This window comes from Neoarius graeffei, chromosome 1 (assembly GCF_027579695.1).
Source record: "Neoarius graeffei isolate fNeoGra1 chromosome 1, fNeoGra1.pri, whole genome shotgun sequence".
Lineage (NCBI taxonomy): Eukaryota > Metazoa > Chordata > Actinopteri > Siluriformes > Ariidae > Neoarius > Neoarius graeffei.
Window position 1 is genome coordinate 42,748,990 of NC_083569.1, and position 21,331 is coordinate 42,770,320.

At 41.4% G+C, this 21,331-nt stretch overlaps 1 protein-coding gene across 2 annotated transcripts in view; it reads left to right on the forward strand.

The window, feature by feature from the left end:
* The first annotated feature begins 15,987 nt into the window (after positions 1 to 15,987).
* The window catches only part of yes1 (YES proto-oncogene 1, Src family tyrosine kinase), a 144,958-nt gene continuing 139,614 nt past the window's right edge, over positions 15,988 to 21,331 (forward strand). Inside the window, exon 1 of one of the 2 annotated variants that reach the window (XM_060932142.1) lies at positions 15,988 to 16,519. The gene's annotated coding sequence lies outside the window, so the exon portion shown is untranslated. The remainder of the gene's footprint in view (positions 16,520 to 21,331) is intronic. The other variant, XM_060932132.1, reaches the window with a different exon arrangement.

The window sequence follows — 21,331 nt, forward strand, 5'->3', positions numbered from 1 at the left end:
GCTGTAAAGGGAACGCGGAGAAAGTTAAATCACTCACACGCTTCAACTCAACACTGTTGGATTAGAAAGCTTGGGAATTGGCGATAGAGGGATGCAAAAAGCCCCCAAACAAACCTAAACGACCACGTTTTAATACGTGGTCGTTTAGGTTTGTTTGGGGGCTTTTTGCAGCCCTCTATCGCCAATTCCCAAGCTTTCTAATAACGCAATAAACTTCTGTCCTGACACCTCGTACAAATTCCACACGTCGTTTCTTTAATTCTCTAAAAATCCGCTCGTGTTTGAAAAGTTTAAGGAGAGCCTTGGCATGACGCAAACACAGTCCATCTCCGTAAGCTGACAAAACAGGGAGTGAAATTTTAGAAACAAAAAAACCATGAAGAATCCTGGAGTTTGAGTTCCTTCAATGCACGATTTTGTGGCTTTAAGCTGAAACTAAACAGGCAAAACGGTCACGTACCTACGGCAGGTTGGACAGAGAGCGAGGCTGCGGGACGCGCTTCGGGTGCGGCTGCTGAGCGTGTGTGTGTGTGTGTGTGTGTGAGAGAGAGAGAGAGAGAGAGAGAGAGAGAGAGAGAGAGAGAGAGAGAGAGACGAGGTAATCTTTCTCACGGCACCTCTTCTCTGAAGCGCCACCGCCGTTTCCTGATGGGCTCGTCCTGATCAACCGCCTTTGACTTTTATACAATAAGTAGCTGCTAAAACCAACCAACCAAACAAAAATAATAGGCTTTTTTCGAACAAAAAAAATATTCTCGGCGAGATTCGTCCTGCACGGCCTATTCGTTCGTCCACATTGCTCAACTTTCACCCCCCTTCCAGTTCCCTCCGATTTTTATCCATGAATGGAGACTCTTGCCCTTTTTTTCAATAAGTCCCATTAAGTATGCCTCAGACGTCATCAGCCCCTTCCTCCCGGAATATAACTGTGTAATTCCTTCCTCATCGACAGATAAGTTACTCTGACACGCCTCGAACGGAACTTTTCCCTTTAAAATTCCATTTTTAAAGCATGACACAAATTGCAAATTTTTTTAATCGCAATTTTACAGGAAGCTGAGATATCGCCATTCCGGGAGGTTACAAGTTTGCATTCACATTTGTCTTTCTATGTAGATCTTTTATGCATTAATTGTATCTAATAAAGAGTAGAACTGTCAGCATTAAAAAAAAAAAAAGAATCCCAAATTTCAACTTAAACAAGGTCAAACACAGGGAGCTGTCCACTCTTGTAGTGCTGAAGTTTCGACGCAACACGGAAGCTCATAATTTAGCCTCTTAAAATGTCCTTCAGTGGTTATTTAATGGTTCATTGGATAATTAAGGGTTCTTACCTTTTCTCATAGGGAAGCACTCTGTTGCCTGGCTTTTACACAGAGCCTCAAGGGTTTCCTAAGTTAAGAGAACCCTTAAATGTTAGTTTGTCTATCGAATCTGCTTATGTAGAATAAATTGCTTCTAATTTGCATAGTTTCTCATTAACGCTTATAAACTATTCTTTAAAAAAATGGCTTATACGCTATACAGAAATAATGTCATTAGTAGGGGAAATAAATATTTTTTTATTTCTAATTTAAGTGTAAACAGGCCTTACGTGGACAACTGGAAAAGGTACAGGTCCACAGTGCTGATTTAACACCCACCAACAACTTTAAACAGTACAATAAATCCTTTAACCCAATCCACCTTATTGCCCTGACAAATGGATCATGCGATCCGATAATAATAATTCAATAATTCACGTTGACGGCTCGCTCAACGTGACGTGGTGTGACGTTAAAAGCTATTCATCCCACTTGCCGTGCGTGATTTCGCTAGAGAGTGAATTATAGCGTGATGCATCTTCAGTGTTCATGTATGTGCGTATATCGCGTATATATGGTGTGATTCATTTAAACGATTCAAGAGCGCCATCGTGCGGTAGCAGGTCGGTCTACGGTTCGCTGTACTCCTGCTATTGTAAATGAATGCATTAGAGCAGTTTCCCAAGACTGGTCATGGAGAACCCCCTGTCCTGTACATTTTAGCATTTTGCTTCTGCCAAAATTTCTGATTAACAGTTAATTAACAGCCTCTTCCTGAGCTGAAGTGGATGTGTTAGAGCAAGGAAAAACACTAAAATGTGTAGGACGGGTTGGGGGGGACTCCAGGACTAGGCTTGGGAACCTGTGGATTAGTAAATGATATATTTCCCTTGGAACACTTTGTTCACCATTTCGTTTCAGCCTACATTATCAATTTAGGACACATAAAAGCATCATGATTCAAAATGAAACAATTTAGTATTGACATAAACATTAAATAGAGTCATAGCTTATAGCCTCCATTAGCTTTCATATTTTGAAATGTCCCCTAATTTATATTAATTCAGAAGATCTGGTTCCAGTGGTACAAATATTTCTTGAAAGGTCTCTGTTCGACAAGCCTGCCTTCTATTACAACCCAAAAACCTATGCCTATAGGGTTATAATACAGCTTTTGGGTTCTACAGCTTTAAAAGAGACATTGGGTTTGTTTATAAACACCTGTTAGGGCTTTAATTAAGTGCCCTTGAGCAAGGTACCTAACCCCTGACTGCTCCCCGGGCGCTGTAGTGTGGCTGCCCACTGCTCTGGCTGTGTGTGTTCACTGCTTCAGATGGGTTAAATGCAGAGGATGAATTTCACTGTGCTTGAACTGTGCATGTGACAAATAAAGGTTTCTTCTTTCTTCTTCTTTAAATAACCTGGTTTCAGATCATCTTTTTTTTTTTTTTTTTTTTTACAAATGGCCTGCTTTAACTCTAATAAATATTGACCACATTGTAATCTCCTGCATTTGATAATCTTAATCAGGGCCAACTGAATCACTCAGCTCAGAGTTTGACTTTCCCTGTTTTAATTAAGGGCAGTGTTCTTCAGTTCTCTCCAGGAATGTTGGGGAAGAAGGAAGGGGAGGGGTATGAAAAATGAGTCAGGATGAGTCACACTCATGGTTTCAGCCCACATGTGGGCACAGGTTCAGAAATTTGTGCTGCAAATGTTTTTGCTGATGTTGTGTGTTCTGAGACTAACATATGTTATGTATTGTTATATGTTAATAAGGGTTCTTATATGAGGACTAAGCTGAACAGGTTTTAAATAAGATATTCAGCTGAATTACTCATCTAATTGCATAAGTAAGCAATATATTGCATAGCGTACACTGCCAAGAGATGTCTACTGAGGTTGGTGGGGTGTGTGGAGGGGAGTGGGGGAGGGGGTGTTTATATAATATAAGGGGTTGTAAGTATAACCTCATTAGTTATCTAAGAATCCAATTAAAAAAATCATTCACAAACCTTTTCAATCACAGTCACATTATGCACCTGTTCTGTGTTGTTATTGCTACATAATGCAGTGCAAAAAAAAAAAAAAAAATAGATAGGGGCCCTCTAACATAAGAGTTCAGTTTGTCCCTCTGGGGGATCCCTTAAAGGTTCAGTGTAGAGCCATAAAACACATGGTCTGTGTTTCAGAGAAGCTTTCAAGTAGAACCACTTATCCATCCAAAAAGCTCTTTAGAAAGTATTTTGAATGTAGTGAGTTTGTGTACCATCCAGCAGTTTAGCAAGCAATGTTCATTTCATAATGGCAAACAAATCAATATTAGTTTGTTTTTAATCAGTGTGATATTCCGGGGTTTTTTTTCATTTACCATTTTTTAAGTCAGCAACAATAATTAGTTAAATACCTACATAATTAGTTATAACTCGAAGGTACATTCATGTGCCAATTTTAGGTAAGGGACCCATATTTGAGAGTTTGAATAGCACATGAAGGTAGTATTGCTCCAAGTTTCCATCAATGGATTCGAAATAAGTGCAAGATAGTTAGGAAAATGACTGAAAGCCTCAACAAAACACAACAGTGCTAGTATTCAGGTGTGTTATACCAACATCACATACACTGCTTGGCCAAAAAAAATAAAAAATCACACACTCCAATATTTCATTGGACCACCTTTAGCTTTGATTTTGGCTTGCATTCACCATGGCATTGTTTTGCTAACCTTATGCAATGTCACAACATCTATTTCCATCCAGAGTTGCATTATCACTGAGATCTTGTATTTACGATGGGAGAGTTGGACCATTCCATAAATTCTTCTTCAGCACATCCCAAAGACTTTCAGTGGACTTAAGGTCAGGACTCTGTAGTGGCCAATTCATGTGTGAAAATGATTTCTCCTGCTTCCTGAACCACTCTGTCACAGTTTGAACAGGATGAAACCTGGTACTGTTGTCCTGGAAAATGCCTGTGCCATCAGTGAAGGAAAAAAATCCATTGATTGGAAAACCAGGTCATTCAGTACATTCAGGTTGTCAGCTGACTTTATTTTATTGCCACAAAACATTTCTGAGACTAGACCTGACCAACTGAAGCAACCCCAGATCATAACCCTGCCTCCAGAGTCTTGTACAGTGGCCACTATGGATGCATCACTTCACGTGCTTCCCTTATACCTATCACTCTGGAATAGGGTAAATCTGGACTCATCAGATCACGTGACTATTTTCCGTTGTTCCAGAATCCAATTTTATGCTCCTTAACAAATTGGAGCCTTTTCTTCTCATTAAGTGGGTTTATTATGGTCACACAGCTGTTTAGTCTCAATCCTGTGCATTCTCGTCACACTGTGGATGTACAAATGCTCTTATTTTCACTATTAAACATAGCCATGAGATCTACTGTCCGTTTTTTACAATTCATGATCAGTCAATTTTTTTTTTCTGACCACAAAGTTGATGGTTCACCACTATCCTTCCAGGTTTTAATAATGTGTTGGACAGTTCTTAACCCAAGTCCAGTCATTTCAGTAATCTCCTTAGTTGTTTTCTTTGCTTGATCCAGACCAATCATTTGACTTTTCTGAAACACAGTAACATCTTTTCCATGAAGATGGGATACGTCTTCCGACAAGGTTTTTAAAGAAATGAGAAGCTACTCACTGCATAAGTTTGGGTTAAAAGAATTGTTGCCACCTGAAACATTTTAATCACTGCAGTAATTATTAAATCAAAGGCTCTTATGTGTTTGTTAATTTAAATTCAAATGGTGATTTTTTTATTATTATTTATTTATTTATTTATTTATTTTTTGGGCCCTGTAATATACATGTGCCTTGCATAACTACCTCGTGAACTCACACTTTATTGTGTGACAAACTGGAATTGAACTGGACTTACAGTAATTGTTGTTTTGTAAGTCATAAATCTGCATACAATCTGTGAAACCCATACATTTGTTATGGTGCAACCAGTTGCCAGCAGAGTTCACATAATTAGTTTAATGGACTCAACTTGCATTCAATTAAAGTGTTATCTGATCTCAATAGGAATATATGTGCTCGTCACATCACACCGTTAGAGAACATATCTAACCAAACAGCATCATGAAGATAAGTTATCAAAAGAGGTCTGGAACAAAGTTTTGGAAAAAATATCATCCAGGGTTTGGCCATAGGAAAAAAGTCCCAAACTCTGAATATCCCTTCGAGCAACAATGAGTCCATTATTCTTGTTTTTAAGTGGAAAGAATATGGCATAACCATGAATCTGCCTGGAGGAGGCCAGCCGTAAAAAAGTCAGAGAAGCAAATCCATTTCACTTCCAGATTACAAAAATGACAGTAAGTTCTGGAGGGGTGAATACTTATTCAAGCCACTGTTAGACCTAATGTTATAAGTTGAAGAAAACTTATTTACAGAATCAAACACGAATATAAATTTTGTTTTTGAAAGTTTTCTTCTTCACAATTACAGTCTTACAGGGTGACTGTAATTAATAGATATTTGTCCAGCAGGTTGTGCTAAAGGTAAGTGAATTACAGCATTTTTAACACTGCTGTAGGTGGGGCAACAGGATACTTTATGGACATTGCTGCTGCTGCTGCTGCTGCTGCTGAGGTTATATGCTGATGGTCTTCTGTACTAAGCTACAGTTTAATTAAGAACCGTATTAAAAAAAATAATAGGCTAGAGTGTACCACAGTGGTTAAACTGATTTAATTACAACCCCAATTTCAAAAAAGGTGGGACACTGGATAAAATGAAAATTAAAACAGAATGGAATGATTTGCAAATCTCTTTCAACCTATATTCAGTTAAATACAATACAAAGACAAGATATTTAATGTTCAAACTGACAATTTTTTTATTTTTTTTATTTTTTTTTTTAATGCTCAAAAACCACTTGTTTGGAACTTTCTACAGGTAAACAGGTGAACCAGTAAATGGAAAGGCTCAGTCGTTCACAAGCAAGGATGGGGGAAGATTTATCTCTTTGTGAAAAGCTGCATGGGCAAATAGTCCAACAGTTTAAGAACAACGTTTGTCTATGGGTGGTAAAAGAGTGCAACTGGACTTGCTTGAAGATTCTTGAAGACGTTTCACCTCTCATCCGAAAGGCTTCTTCAGTTCTGTCTGACTGGTAGGGAGTATCAGGTATTTATCCTCTCATGGATGAAAAGCTCATCTAAGGTGTCGTTGAGTCATCCTGTTGGTGTGGGTCACTGGGGGCTGAATGTGAATGGCCTCGAGAGTCGTTAGGGTGATCAATGGATTGCCCGTTAAGGTGATCAATGGAATGCTGATTCTCTCTGTCCTCCTGTGAGCCACTGAAAACAGCTGGGTTTTGGTGTGCATTCAGTTGTCTGGGAACGTTTGTCAATGTACAACTGCAAGGAATTTAGGGATTTCATCATAGCAAGTCCATAATATCATCAAAAGATTCAGAGAATCCAAAGAAATCTCTTCACCTAAGGGACAAGGCCGAAAATCAACATCGAACGCCTGTGACCTTCGATCCCATAGGTGGCACTGCATTAAAAACCAACAGGATTGTATAAAGGATATTACTACATGGGCTCAGGAACACTTCCGACAACTGCTGTCGGTAAACACAGTTCATCACTGCCTCTACCATGCAAAGTGAAAGCCATATATCAATGACATTCAGAAACGCTCTGGGCCTGAGCTCATCTGAGATGGACTGACAGAAAGTGGAGAAGTCTGCTGTGGTCTGACTAGTCTGCATTTCAAATTGTTTTTGGAAATCACGGATATTGTGTCCTCTGTGCTAAAGAGGAAAAGGACTGTCTACATTATTAGCAGCACAAAGTTCAAAAGCCAGCATCTGTGATGGCATGAGGGTGTGTTCATGCTCATGGCACGGGTAACTTGCAAATCTGTGAAGGCAGCATTAATGCTGAAAGGTACATCCAGGTTTTGGAGCAACATGTTGCCATCCAGACAGCATCTTTTTCAGGGAAATCCCTGCTTATTTCAGCAAGACAATACCAATCCACATTCTGAACATGTTACAAGAGTGTGGCTTTGTTGTAAAAGAGTGCAGGTGCTAAACTGGCCTGCCTGCCACCCACTGAAAATGTGTGGTGCATTATGAAGCACAAACTATGACAACAGAGACCCCGGAGCAGTGGAAATTCAAATGGCATTTGAATGTACATGGTGAAGAAAATCTTAGTGTGTGCATTTCAAATGTACTTGCAGTACTCGGTACATGTAGATGGTGTTTTTATGTCATTTGTTGATATGCACTCCTGGCAATGCTTCCTCTTTTTGGTACCAGCTCCAAACTACAGTGGTGAAAAGATTTTGTTAGACACCTAATACTCCTAAAACGTTCTCACCATGAGTGTAGATTTTAAGGGCCTTGGGACTTCTTTGTATAAGGGGTCACAAGTGCTTTACCATGTGTCTTTGACATGACCAATCCATTTTCAGATACTCTTTTCAACCATTTATTACTTTTGGGGCAAACTGACCTCAGGACCTTATAAGGGATGTAAATGTGGTGGTGGTGGTGGTGGTGGTGGGGAGGGGTTGGATGTGCGTTAAAAACATTTTTTGTACATGTTCCTCATGGAAAATAAGCCAAGGCCACTAAGTTTCAGGTGAAAAAATGATTTGCTTTGTATTTTTCTTTTATTAAAAGTAATAGACTGGCCACACAAGGGTAGTATTTAAGTTACTTGAGTACTAGGTACTTTCTTACCAAAAGGGATGCCCTAACATTAAAGAGAATTCCTAACTGATACATGTAGACTGCAGAGCTTAAAGTCAGCTTTTTTTCCTTTTATTAAAATAAATTAATCGTTGTCATTTCCTCAGTGGTCTGCTCAACTACACTGTGTAACCATTACAGTGGTGCTTGAAAGTTTGTGAACCCTTTAGAATTTTCTATATTTCTGCATAAATATGAGCTAAAGCATCATCAGATTTTCACACAAGTCCTTAAAGTAGATAAAGAGAACCCAGTTAAACAAATGAGACAAAAATATTATACTTGGTCATTTATTTATTTATTGAGGAAAATGATCCAATATTACATATCTGTGAGTGGCAAAAGTATGTGAACCTTTGCTTTCAGTATCTGGTGTGACCCCCTTGCGCAGCAATAACTGCAACTAAACGTTTGCGGTAACTGTTGATCAGTCCTGCACACCGGCTTGGAGGAATTTTAGCCCATTCCTCCGGACAGAACAGCTTCAACTCTGGGATGTTGGTGGGTTTCCTCACATGAACTGCTCACTTCAGGTCCTTCCACAGCATTTCGATTGGATTAAGGTCAGGATTTTGACTTGGCCATTCCAAAACATTAACTTTATTCTTCTTTCACCATTCTTTGGTAGAACGACTTGTGTGCTTAAGGTCTTTGTCTTGCTGCATGACCCACCTTCTCTTGAGATTCAGTTCATGGACAGATGTCCTGACATTTTCCTTTAGAATTTGCTGGTGTAGTTCAGAATTCATTATTCTATCAATGATGGCAAGCCGTCCTGGCCCAGATGCAGCAAAACAGGCCCAAATCATGATACTACCACCACCATGTTTCACAGATGGGATAAGGTTCTTATGCTGGAATGCAGTGTTTTCCTTTCTCCAAATATAATGCTTCTCATTTAAACCAAAATGTTCTATTTTGGTGTCATCCATCCACAAAACATTTTTCCGATAGCCTTCTGGCTTGTCCATGTGATCTTTAGCAAACTGCAGATGAGCAGCAATGTTCTTTTTGGAGAGCAGTGGCTTTCTCCTTGCAACCCTGCCATGCACACCATTGTTGTTCAGTGTTCTCCTGATGGTGGACTTATGAACATTAACATTAGCCAATGTGAGAGAGGCCTTCAGTTGCTTAGAAGTTACCCTGGGGTCCTTTGTTACCTCACCAACTATTACATGCCTTGCTCTTGGAGTGATCTTTGTTGGGGAGGGTAAGAATGGTCTTGAATTTCCTCCATTTGTACACAATCTGTCTGACTGTGGATTGGTGGAGTCCAAACTCTTCAGAAATGGTTTTGTAACCTTTTCCAGTCTGATGAGCATCAACAACGCTTTTTCTGAGGTCCTCAGAAATCTCCTTTGTTCGTGCTATGATACACTTCCACAAACATGTGTTGTGAAGATCAGACTTTGATAGATCCCTGTTCTTTAAATAAAACAGGGTGCCCACTCACACCTGATTGTCATCCCATTGATTGAAAACACCTGACTCTAATTTCACCTTCAAATTAACTGCTAATCCTAGAGGTTCACATACTTTTGCCACTCACAGATATGTAATATTGGATCTCATCTCATCTCATTATCTCTAGCCGCTTTATCCTGTTCTACAGGGTCACAGGCAAGCTGGAACCTATCCCAGCTGACTACGGGCAAAAGGCGGGGTACACCCTGGACAAGTCACCAGGTCATCACAGGGCTGACACATAGAGACACACAACCATTCACACTCACATTCACACCTACGGTCAATTTAGAGCCACCGATTAGCCTAACCTGCATGTCTTTGGACTGTGGGGGAAACCGGAGCACCCAGAGGAAACTAACTTAGACACAGGGAGACCATGCAAACTCCACACAGAAAGGCCCCCATCAGCCACTGGGCTCGAACCCAGAACCTTCATGCTGTAAGGCGACAATGCTACACCACCATGCCGCAATAATAATAATAATAATTTTAAATTATCGTTCCAATTTTAGTATATGTGCTGCCTGCCTGCCTGCGACCCTGTAGAACAGGATAAAGCGGCTAGAGATAATGAGATGAGATGAGATTTTAAATTATTTTATTCTAGATAAATTTTAATTTATCTAGAAGTTTTTCTCTATTTCTTTTCTCTGTTCATCTGTAATGATGCTGCTGGAATCTTAATTTCTCTGAGGGAACCCTCCCAAAGGGATCACTAAAGTTTTATCTAATATAATAATAATAATAATAATAATAATAATAATAATAATAATAATAATAATGTACATTTTAATAATGTATGGTGACTGTTCATTAATTTTTTTTCAAAAGTTTTACCCATAAAAATAATTAAAAATTGTAGTTCTTTTGACATTATGACCATTAACTATGACAAGTTCAGTATTCTGCTCTGCTTATTATTCTGTTAAATTTTTCATTTTAAAGCACATTATTCAGTAATTACTATGGATTATTTATTGATTATAGTGAAACTAAGAGTAACAAGTATGTAGTTATGAAAGTAAAAAAAAAAAAAGTAAGGTCTTGGGAATTTAAGGGGTTAACATGAAGAATCATATTAAAATGTCGTGCCTTTACATGGATTTCATATCCTGGTCCAAGCTCATTCTTCAGCTTTTCTAGTGGTCCCAGCTGGCCAAGTCTAGTCTATGTATCCGCCAACATGCTGAAATCATGACAGAGGTGATACCACTGGATGAGTACATAAGTTTTATTTAGAAGCATGAAAAAAAAGATGCTTGGATATGCTCCTGTTAGAAAGGCAAGACAGCAGTCTCTAAGCAGTCTCTATTCATTTTACAGTCTATGTAGTCATGAGTTTTCTCAGCAGGTGTCTTCATCATTATGTCTAGCAGGTCTAGCAAGCACTTAAGGCACTTGATGAAGCTGTGAAGGCAGAAGCATATAAATGGGAAGGTTTCAATTGTAGACTTAAAATGGGGGACAATTACTAAAAGACTCAAATGCACCGGCAGTATGTCCATAGGAATATTTGGGGCAAACCAAATATTTAAACTAAAATACATATCAGATATCAGTTGAAAGTGAACAGTTGAAGACTGGAAAAAGATGAGGTGATACCCCCCCCCCCCCCCCTTTAATCTTCAACTGCCTATTTTGAGTCTGTGCCCAGGACTGCCTGAGATTCTTGTTATTGGCTGACAGAAGTGGAAACCAATCTGGTCTTCTGCTGTTGTGGTCAATCCACCTCAAGGTTTGATGTTTTGTGCATGCTGAGATGCTTTTCTGCACACCACTATTGGAAAGAGTGATTATATGAGTTACTATATTCTTTCTGGCAGCTCGAACCAATCTGGCCATTTTACTCTGACCTCTTTTATCAACAAGGCATTTCGACCTACAGAACTGTCACTCACTCAGTGGTTTTTTTTTTTCAAACTTCTGTGTAAACTCTAGAGACTGTTTTGTGTGAAAACCCCAGGAGATCAGCAGTTTCTGAAATACTCACACCAGTCCATCTGGTACCAACATCCATGCCATGATCAAAGTCACAGAGATGACATTTTTATCCTCATTCTGATGTTTGATGTGAACATTAACTGAAGCTCTTGACCTGTACTTGTATGATTTTACATATTCTGTTGCTGTCATGTAATTAGCTGATTAGATAACTGCATGAATGTGCAATGTACAGATCTTCCAAATGTACAGGTCTTATCAATAGTTAATAGTGTAGAAAAGTGGTATTCAAAATATGGAAGTTCATTTTCCATTATTATAAGGCCATGCTTTTTTAATTCTGATGGCTAAGGGTCAGTGTCGCCCTAGCGTGACCACCTTTCTGGCCACCCCCACATTATTATTATTATTATTATTATTATTATTATTATACAAATGTCATATGATGCAGAACTGAATGACTTGTCACTGTGATAGGCCAGTTTGAATTATAATGGAATGCCCACTACAACCTCTCTGTTCATTTCATCATTCTCCAACAGCATAATGTCATGCAGGACAAGTAAGATTAGCTATCTAACACAACAGCAAACTTCCCTGGCCCTACTGACAACAACAAACAAACAGGTGTGCAAATATTGGTCAAACCTTTTTACGTATCCATTATTTGGAGGCACACCATTTGATTTCTTCATTCTGCTGTTAGCTACCATTAGCCAGTGATATCAAATTCATAACTCTAGTGGGCGTGGCACGGTGGTGTAGTGGTTAGCGCTGTCGCCTCACAGCAAGAAGGTCCGGGTTTGAGCCCCGTGGCCGACGAGGGCCTTTCTGTGCGGAGTTTGCATGTTCTCCCCGTGTCCGCGTGGGTTTCCTCCGGGTGCTCCGGTTTCCCCCACAGTCCGAAGACATGCAGGTTAGGTTAACTGGTGACTCTAAATTGACCGTAGGTGTGAATGTGAGTGTGAATGGTTGTCTGTGTCTATGTGTCAGCCCTGTGATGACCTGGCGACTTGTCCAGGGTGTACCCCGCCTCTCGCCCGTAGTCAGCTGGGATAGGCTCCAGCTTGCCTGCGACCCTGTAGAACAGGATAAAGTGGCTAGAGATAATGAGATGAGATTTGCTCATTCTTACCTGCCATCATGGACTCTCTCCAAACAGATCTATAGATGAGCCTATTGCTTTGATGTACACTGTTCTTACACATCTCGAGAAAAGGACACACACACACGAGAATGTTGTTTATTGATTACACTTTGGTATTTAACACAATCGAACCAGCTCAAGTAATTACAACCTCCTGAGGGATGTGTGCTAAGCCTCCTCTTGTTATCTCTGTTTAAGAATGAGTGCATCAACATATGCAGCACCAGCATCATTTCTAGATTCACTTTTGATTCAACCATCCTGGGTTGGTTGGATCACAAATGGATAGAACCCTATATAGAGGAGAGCAGAGCAATGCTATACCACTGTTGTGATATACACTCACCGGCCACTTTAATAGGAACTTGTTCTTGATTCTAAGATTCCTGTTCTTGGCTGGCAGAAGTGGAACCCAATGTGGTCTTCAGCTGTTGCATGCTGAGATACTTTTCTGCTCATCATGGTCATAAAGAGTTGCTATGAGTTACTATATTCTTACTGGCAGCTCGAACCAATCTGGTCATTTTCCATATCAACAAGACATTTCAACCCACAGTACTGTCACTCACTCAATATTTTTTGTTTTTCACACCATTCTTTGTAACCTCTAGAGACTGTTGAGTGTGTGAAAATCCCAGGTGATCAGCAGTTTCTGAAAGACTCAAACCAGTCCATCTGGTACGAACACCCATGCAAGAGTGAAAGTCACAGAGATCACAAGTTTTCCCATTCTGATGCATGAAGTGAACATTAACTGAAGCTCTTGATTTCTATCTGTATGATTTTATGCACTGTGCTGCTGTCAAGGGATTGGCTGATTAAATAACTGCATAAAACAGCAGGTGTATGGGTGTACCTAATAAAGTGACCAGTGAAAGTAATAAACTCTTTGTCAGTGTCATCATCAGGCAAATGAGCTGATAGTGGACTCTAGGAAGTTTGAGGGACAACACACCCTTATACAAGGTGGAAGGTGTCAACAGGGGCGGCACGGTGGTGTAGTGGTTAGCGCTGTCGCCTCACAGCAAGAAGGTCCAGGTTTGAGCCCCGTGGCCGGCAAGGGCCTTTCTGTGCAGAGTTTGCATGTTCTCCCCGTGTCCGCGTGGGTTTCCTCCGGGTGCTCCGGTTTCCCCCACAGTCCAAAGACATGCAGGTTAGTTTTGCTTCTACTGACACTAGTTTAAATTGTAGAACTGGGTCTGGTAAAACTTGCAGAATAAAGATAAGCTGAATATTTAGACATAAAATACAAATATTAGTTCTTTGATACAATTTTGTGATTGCATTTTAAGTACAGTGGCTCTGTATTTTATATACTGTTTGTGGTGAAACATGGCATATTTGATACCTTAATAAATATAGTTTGGTTCAAGATACCAACTTCATATTTTGTGAATATATTAATGAAAACATGTTCTTTCCAGTGGTATAATTCTTTTTATGGTAGACCTTGTCATACATGAGTAATATGCATTTGAAATATAGGTGTGAAATGATTTTTTTTTTCATTTTTAATGCCTCATAAATGAGAATTTTATTTCTTATAGAAAAATACTTAGTCGCCAATACTTAGTCTGATATGCATCAGTGTAGAAATACAGAGGGCCAAAACTGCTCCAAAGCACAAATTCATTTTTTTAACAGCTTTCAGCAAGCTATAAAATGACAAATATGCAACTGTGGATCTTCTTTCATAGCAATTAAACACATCTAGTACCTAAGAACAACTCCTGAACATTTCATACATCTAGCATGAATAGTTCAAAAGTAATGACTTGTTGAGCTTAGCATCTTTTTCTGTACCATTCGTTTTTCCAGTAAAATCAGTTTCACGCCCCATTTTTAAAGCCCCAGTATCTCAAAACCTAATAAAGCTACCGGGAATAAAGTTTACTGGGAATAATAACATTAGTCTGTGAAAGTATGAAGCAAATTGGAGATGGTCAGTTGGGAGGCCTCCGGTGATTTCATATGGACTGACCCACATACCTACACCACAACATCAAAATCAAATCATTTGAACCTGGGAGAATACTAAAGCTATACACCAAATTTCATCAAAATCTGTTCACTACTTTTTGAGTTATGGTGGGAACAATCAATCAATCAATCAATCAATCAATCCTGGATCCACATATTCAGATTTGGATCAAAATTTAATCAATTGTTCCTTGGTCCACCTTTTCTCAAAATTTCATCAAAATCCATTCACGACTTTTTGAGTTACATTGGAAACAGACCAAATAATCCTGGATCCACAAACATTTCTGGATCCTGATTCCCCACATTTATCTGGACTTGCATCAAAGTGTAATAAATTGTTCCTTGGTTCATGGCCCACTTTTCCTCCAAATTTCATCAAGATCCGTTCACGACTTTTTGAGTTACATTGGAAACAGACCAAATAATCCTGGATCCACAAACATTTCTGGATCCTGACTCCACACATATATCTGGACTTGCATCAAAGTGTAATAAATTGTTCCTTGGTTCATGGCCCACTTTTCCTCCAAATTTCATCAAGATCCGTTCACGACTTTGAGTTACGTTGGAAACAGACCCCCCCAAATAAATAAATAAATAAATAAATAAATCCTGGATCCAGATACATATTCAGATTTGGATCAAAATCTAATCAGTTGTTCGTTGGCCCATGGCTCACATTTCCTTAAAAAGTCATCAAAATCCCTTCACTACTTTTTTGAGTTACGTTAAGAACGAACAAGCAAGGCTGCACGGTGGTGTAGTGGTTAGCACTGTTGCCTCACAGCAAGAAGGTCTGGGTTCGAGCCCCGTGGCCGGCGAGGGCCTTTCTGTGCGGGGTTTGCATGTTCTCCCCGTGGGTTTCCTCCGGGTGCTCCGGTTTCCCCCACAGTCCAAAGACATGCAGGTTAGGTTAACTGGCGACTCTAAATTGACCGTAGGTGTGAATGTGAGTGTGAATGGTTGTCTGTGTCTATGTGTCAGCCCTGTGATGACCTGGCGACTTGTCCAGGGTGTACCCCGCCTTTCGCCCGTAGTCAGCTGGGATAGGCTCCAGCTTGCCTGCGACCCTGTAGAACAGGATAAAGCGGCTACAGATAATGAGATGAGATGAGACGAACAAGCAAAACAAACCACAGAGAGGGAAAACCATGAGGCATCCAAGGGGAAAACAGAACTTCATTAAATGGAACCGACAGGCAGGGGGCGGCAAAAGTCTAATCTAAACATTCCCCCCAAAAGTTTCCGATGTTACAATATCCTCAGGTTCAACAAAGCAAAGAAACTGCAGTATTTGCACTTCTGCAGTTTTACTGACAGATCAGAGCCTCGGCTACCTGCCTCTTCCACACGCCGCCTGCCTGAGACACACATTCTCCCCGGAAGAGATTCCCGAGGCGGCCATATTGTAGGATGTATTGGCCAAATCCCAAATTCTTGCGTGTGGGACATAAAGTGCGCTACAGTGGTTTTAGAAAGCACTGTTTCACAGGCGGCGTAGCGCGCTGATGTAGGGGGCAGGGAGCCGTTTGGCTTGCAGCCGCTGGTCCAAGTTGAATCCAGCGGGCGAGAAGGGAAAAGGGAGAAGGAGGCGTCCGGCTGCTGGGAGCACTTCATTCCTCAGGCTGCCTTTTTGTCATGCTAGCATAGCCATGCAATCTCTACCGGTTCCGGTTTAAAGTCTGTTTTTCCCCCTCTTTGGTCTCCATTTCTCTTCTCCGGTTAGTGACGCGACCGGATTTATATAACGGATTTCATCAACAATAACAATAACAGCCAGTTTGGGTGGTTTTCCGGGTGTTGTGTGAAGCATGGGAAAAACAACGCGGCAGACTGGGATTTTAATTTTGTAGCAAACAGTTGCACTTTTCAGTGTCGCCCGTGTCCGAGGAAGTCAGAAGACGTATGAAAATAAAAGAAGACGGTTTTGTGTGAAGGTAAGGATGTGGGACAGGCTGCCGAGGGTCCGGTGTGTGTGTGTGTAGTACTGTTACAGAGTTTAACTGTCACTTCCTATTCGAGCGAGTTGTTATTTTGTGTCATTGTGCGTCGAAAGTACTTGTGAGAGAAAACGGTTGAGGCAGGCAAGTTTGCTTTTGGAGTAGAATGGTTTGTGTAATGAAACGTGGCTCTCTCTCTCTGTGAGAAAGTTCAAGACCCGTGTTCTTAATTTCCGTGCAAACATTAGGCCTAGTGAAGCAGAGGCCTTGTGATAACACTCCACTTTTTTTTTTTTTAAACATACACTACTGTTCAAAAGTTTGGGGTCACTTTGAAATGTCCTTATTTTTGAAAGAAAAGCACTGTTCTTTTCAATGAAGATGACTTTAAACTAATCAGAAATGCACTCTATACATTGCTAATGTGGTAAATGACTATTCTAGCTGCAAATGTGTGGTTTTTGGTGCAATATCTCCATAGGTGTATAGAGGCCCATTTCCAGCAACTCTCACTCCAGTGTTCTAATGGTACAATGTGTTTGCTCATTGCCTCAGAAGGCTAATGGAGGATTAGAAAACCCTTGTACAATCATGTTAGCACAGCTGAAAACAGTTGAGCTCTTTAGAGAAGCTATAAAACTGACCTTCCTTTGAGCAGATTGAGTTTCTGCACTGTAAAAAAAGAATACTTGAAATTTCAAGGCAACAGTCTGCATTAAGAATTTTATGTTTTGCCAATGATGTGCCCATGATAATCCAAACTATGATAAAACTGTTATCTTTATTAAGAATTCTTAATTAAGTCAATTTTCAATTCCTCATTCTGCCAACATAGGCTACGTTCACACTGCAGGCTGAAGTGACTCAAATCCGATCTTTTCGCCCATATGTGACCTGTATCCGATCTTTTACTGACAATATGAACGACACAGATCCGATTTTTTCAAATCCGACCCAGGCCGTTTGGATATGTGGTGCTAATTCCGATTCCTATCCGATCTTTTCATATGCGACTTCAGTCTGAACCGCCAGGTCGCATTCATCCGACTTACACGTCATCAACAAGCCACAAACGTCACTATTCTGCGCTGAAGTAGGCGGCGGGTCTCTCAAAAAAGTTACAACAACATGGCGCATAATCACGGGCGCAGATAGAGGGTGGGACGAGTCATATTTAAATTCACCTCGTTCGGTCCCCCCCACTTATAGGGAGGAAAAAACGTCTATGCTGTCTTTCTTTGCATAAGGCAAACCTCACGGAAAAATCAAAAGACTAATTACCATTCGGTTTATTGAGGTGCACAGCAGTGTATACGTAGTTGCAACAACTCACATAAAACAAAACAAAGACTGATATTCGGTTGGTTGAGCTGCGCAGACTGCACAGGTTGCGAGCTCGAGCTTGGTTGCTATGGTTACTAACAACAAGTTTGACAGGCATATCGGGGTTGGGGTTGGTTTGCTGGCAGCTTTGTCCCCCCCAGTTTTTTGTCCCCCCCAGTTCAAAAAACGTATCTGCGCCCCTGCGCATGACATCAATGCGAGGGACGCTTCGGGCTGTGAAGGTTCTGAATCTTCTCAATGGAAGGACGCAGAGGTTAGGGAGCTGATTTCCATTTGGGGGGATGCAGCTATTCAAGCTAGATTGGATGGGTCATACCGCAACCGGGCGGTTTTACTTCCGTAAACACTGGCCATGCTCACTGCGTGTGACGTCGTCGTATCCTGCAATGCGCATGCGGAACACTTTTAGGTCGCTTTTCGTTCATACTGAGGATCACATACAAGTCGCATATATTTGTTAATGTGAACGACCTCACAAAAAAATCGGATTTCACAAAAAAATCGGAATTGAGCATTAAGCCTTGCAGTGTGAACGTAGCGAAAGATTTCTCTTTTTGCTGAACAGTGGCATTCACAGTAGTACAAAAAGGCAATTGAGGTTATCAGACTTTTTTGGGGGGCTTTTTTCACCTTTATTTGGATAGGACAGTGTAGAGACAGGAAATGAGCGGGAGAGAGGGACGGGGAGGGATCGGGAAATGACCTCGGGTCGGAATCGAACCCGGGTCCCCGGGTTTATGGTATGGTGCCTTATCCACCTGAGCCACGACGCCATACCCACGATGTGGGTTTTAAAAACTTTATTTCAATATTGAAGTTTTGTAATTGTGTAGAACAATGAAAAAAGGCATGTATAGTTTAATGATAAATTGTGATGGTGTCGTGGCTCAGGTGGATAAGGCGCCATACCATAAATCCGGGGACCCGGGTTCGGTTCCGACCCGAGGTCATTTCCCGATCCCTCCCCGTCTCTCCCGCTCATTTCCTGTCTCTACGCTGTCCTATCCAAATAGAGGTGAAAAAAGCCCCAAAAAAATCTAAAAAAAAAAATTGTGATAACCTCAATTGCCTTTTTGTACTACTGTGAATGCCACTGTTCAGCAAAAAGAGAAATCTATGTTGGCAGAATGAGGAATTGAAAATTGACTTAATTAAGAATTCTTAATAAAGATAACAGTTTTATCATAGTTTGGATTATCATGGGCACATCATTGGCAAAACATAAAATTCTTAATGCAGACTGTTGCCTTGAAATTTCAAGTATTCTCAACTATTTTTTTTTTTACAGTGTGGAGCATCACATTTGTGGGGTCGATTAAATGCTCAAAATGGCCAGAGAAATGTCTCGACTATATTTTCTATTCATTTTACAACTTATGGTGGTAAATAAAAGTGCAACTTTTTATAGAAAACACAAAATTGTCTGGGTGACCCCAAACTTTTGAACGGTAGTGTATAAACAGAGGTCGAAAAGTAAAAGGCTTGAGTCCATTTCTCAGGACTTTTCTCAAGGTTCTCTCAAGCCCAGTGTATCACAGACACGTACAAACTTTTGGACGAGTGAATGGTCAGGTCTGAGTTTCCCAAAAGCGTCATAGCACAAAGATCATCTTTAAATAGTAGAGCGAGCAGCACAATGAATGCGCTCTCCTACTTAAGATGCTCTTAAGGCCAATTTATGCTGACAACCCAGTCCTCGCAGATAGCGTCGCAGACAGTGTCTGCGTAGCCCCCCCACCTTCGCAGACGCTCTGTGCGCACCTCCCAAAGATTGTGACCACCACAGAAGCCTCGCAGACAGCGCCGCAGACAAGAGGGCTCTGATTGGTCCACTCTACATCCACTGTACACGCACTTCCGATTCCCTACTTTCCCGGTTTGTTTTGTTTTCACTACCGCCATTTTTAAAAACACGAGCGAAGATGGAGCAGCACGAAGAGCGGTTGATCGAGGAAGTACGTACATCTATACGACTCCAGTTCTAGTCATTATTAAAAAAAAAAGTTCTAGTCATTATAAGTAACCGGAGGATAAACACTCCACTAACCACACCCACCAACTACTCCTAGCGACTTCGCGCCCCCTTGCGTTGTGCCGGTGAATAACATCGTGCACGCCTATTCTCCCCGCTCAACGATAAATTACAACTGTCTGCGAAAAGCTATCTGTGAAAGCCTTGTCGCACGAGCATGCAGAGGCCCTTAGTGTTAAGAGGCAGTGTAGTGGTTAGCACTTTCGCCTCACAGCATGAAGGTTCTAGGTTCGAGCCCCGTGGCCGGCGAGGGCCTTTCTGTGCGGAGTTTGCATGTTCTCCCCGTGTCCGCGTGGGTTTCCTCCGGGTGCTCCGGTTTCCCCCACAGTCCAAAGACATGCAGGTTAGGTTAACTGGTGACTCTAAATTGATCGTGAGTGTGAATGGTTGTTTGTCTCTGTGTCAGCCTTGTGATAACTTGCCAATTTGTCAAGTTATCACAGGGCTGACACAGGTCGAAAAGTAAAAGGCCTGAGTCCATTTCCCAGGGCTTTCCTAAAGGTTCTCTCAAGCCCAGTGTATCACAGACGTACAAACTTTTGGACGAGTGAATGGTCAGGTCTGAGTTTCCTAAAAGCATCGTAGCACAAATCATCTTTAAATAGTAGAGCGAGCAGCACAATGAACGCGCTCTCCTACTTAAGATGCTCTTAGTTTTAAGAGGGTTTTGGGAAACCCACCACAGATTTGTAGCAGTTATGCTGATCACTGGGCGGCACGGTGGTGTAGTGGTTAACGCTGTCGCCTCACAGCACGAAGGTTCTAGGTTCGAGCCCCATGGCTGGCGAGGGCCTTTCTGTGCGGAGTTTGCATGTTCTCCCCGTGTCCGCGTGGGTTTCCTCCGGGTGCTCCGGTTTCCCCCACAGTCCAAAGACATGCAGGTTAGGTTAACTGGTGACTCTAAATTGGCCGTAGGTGTGAATGTGAGTGTGAATGATTGTCTGTGTCTATGTGTCAGCCCTGTGATGACCTGGCGACTTGTCCAGGGTGTACCCCGCATCTCACCCATAGTCAGTTGGGAAAGGCTCCAGCTTGCCCACGACCCTGTAGAACAGGATAAAGGCCAATTTATGCTGACAACGCAGTCCTCGCAGATGGCGTCTGCGTAGCCCCCCCCCTTCGCAGACGCTCTGCGCGCACCTCCCAAAAATTGTGACCACCGCAGAAGCCTCGCAAACAGCATCGCAGACAAGAGGGCTCTGATTGGTCCACTCTACATCCGCTGTACACGCACTTCCGCTTCCCTACTTTCCCGGTTTGTTTTGTTGTCACTACCGCCATTTTTAAAAACACGAGCGAAGATGGAGCAGCACGAAGAGCGGTTGATCGAGGAAGTGAGGAAGTACGTACATCTATACGACTCCAGTTCTAGTCATTATAAGTAACTGGAGGATAAACACTCCACTAACCACACCCACCAACTACTCCTAGCG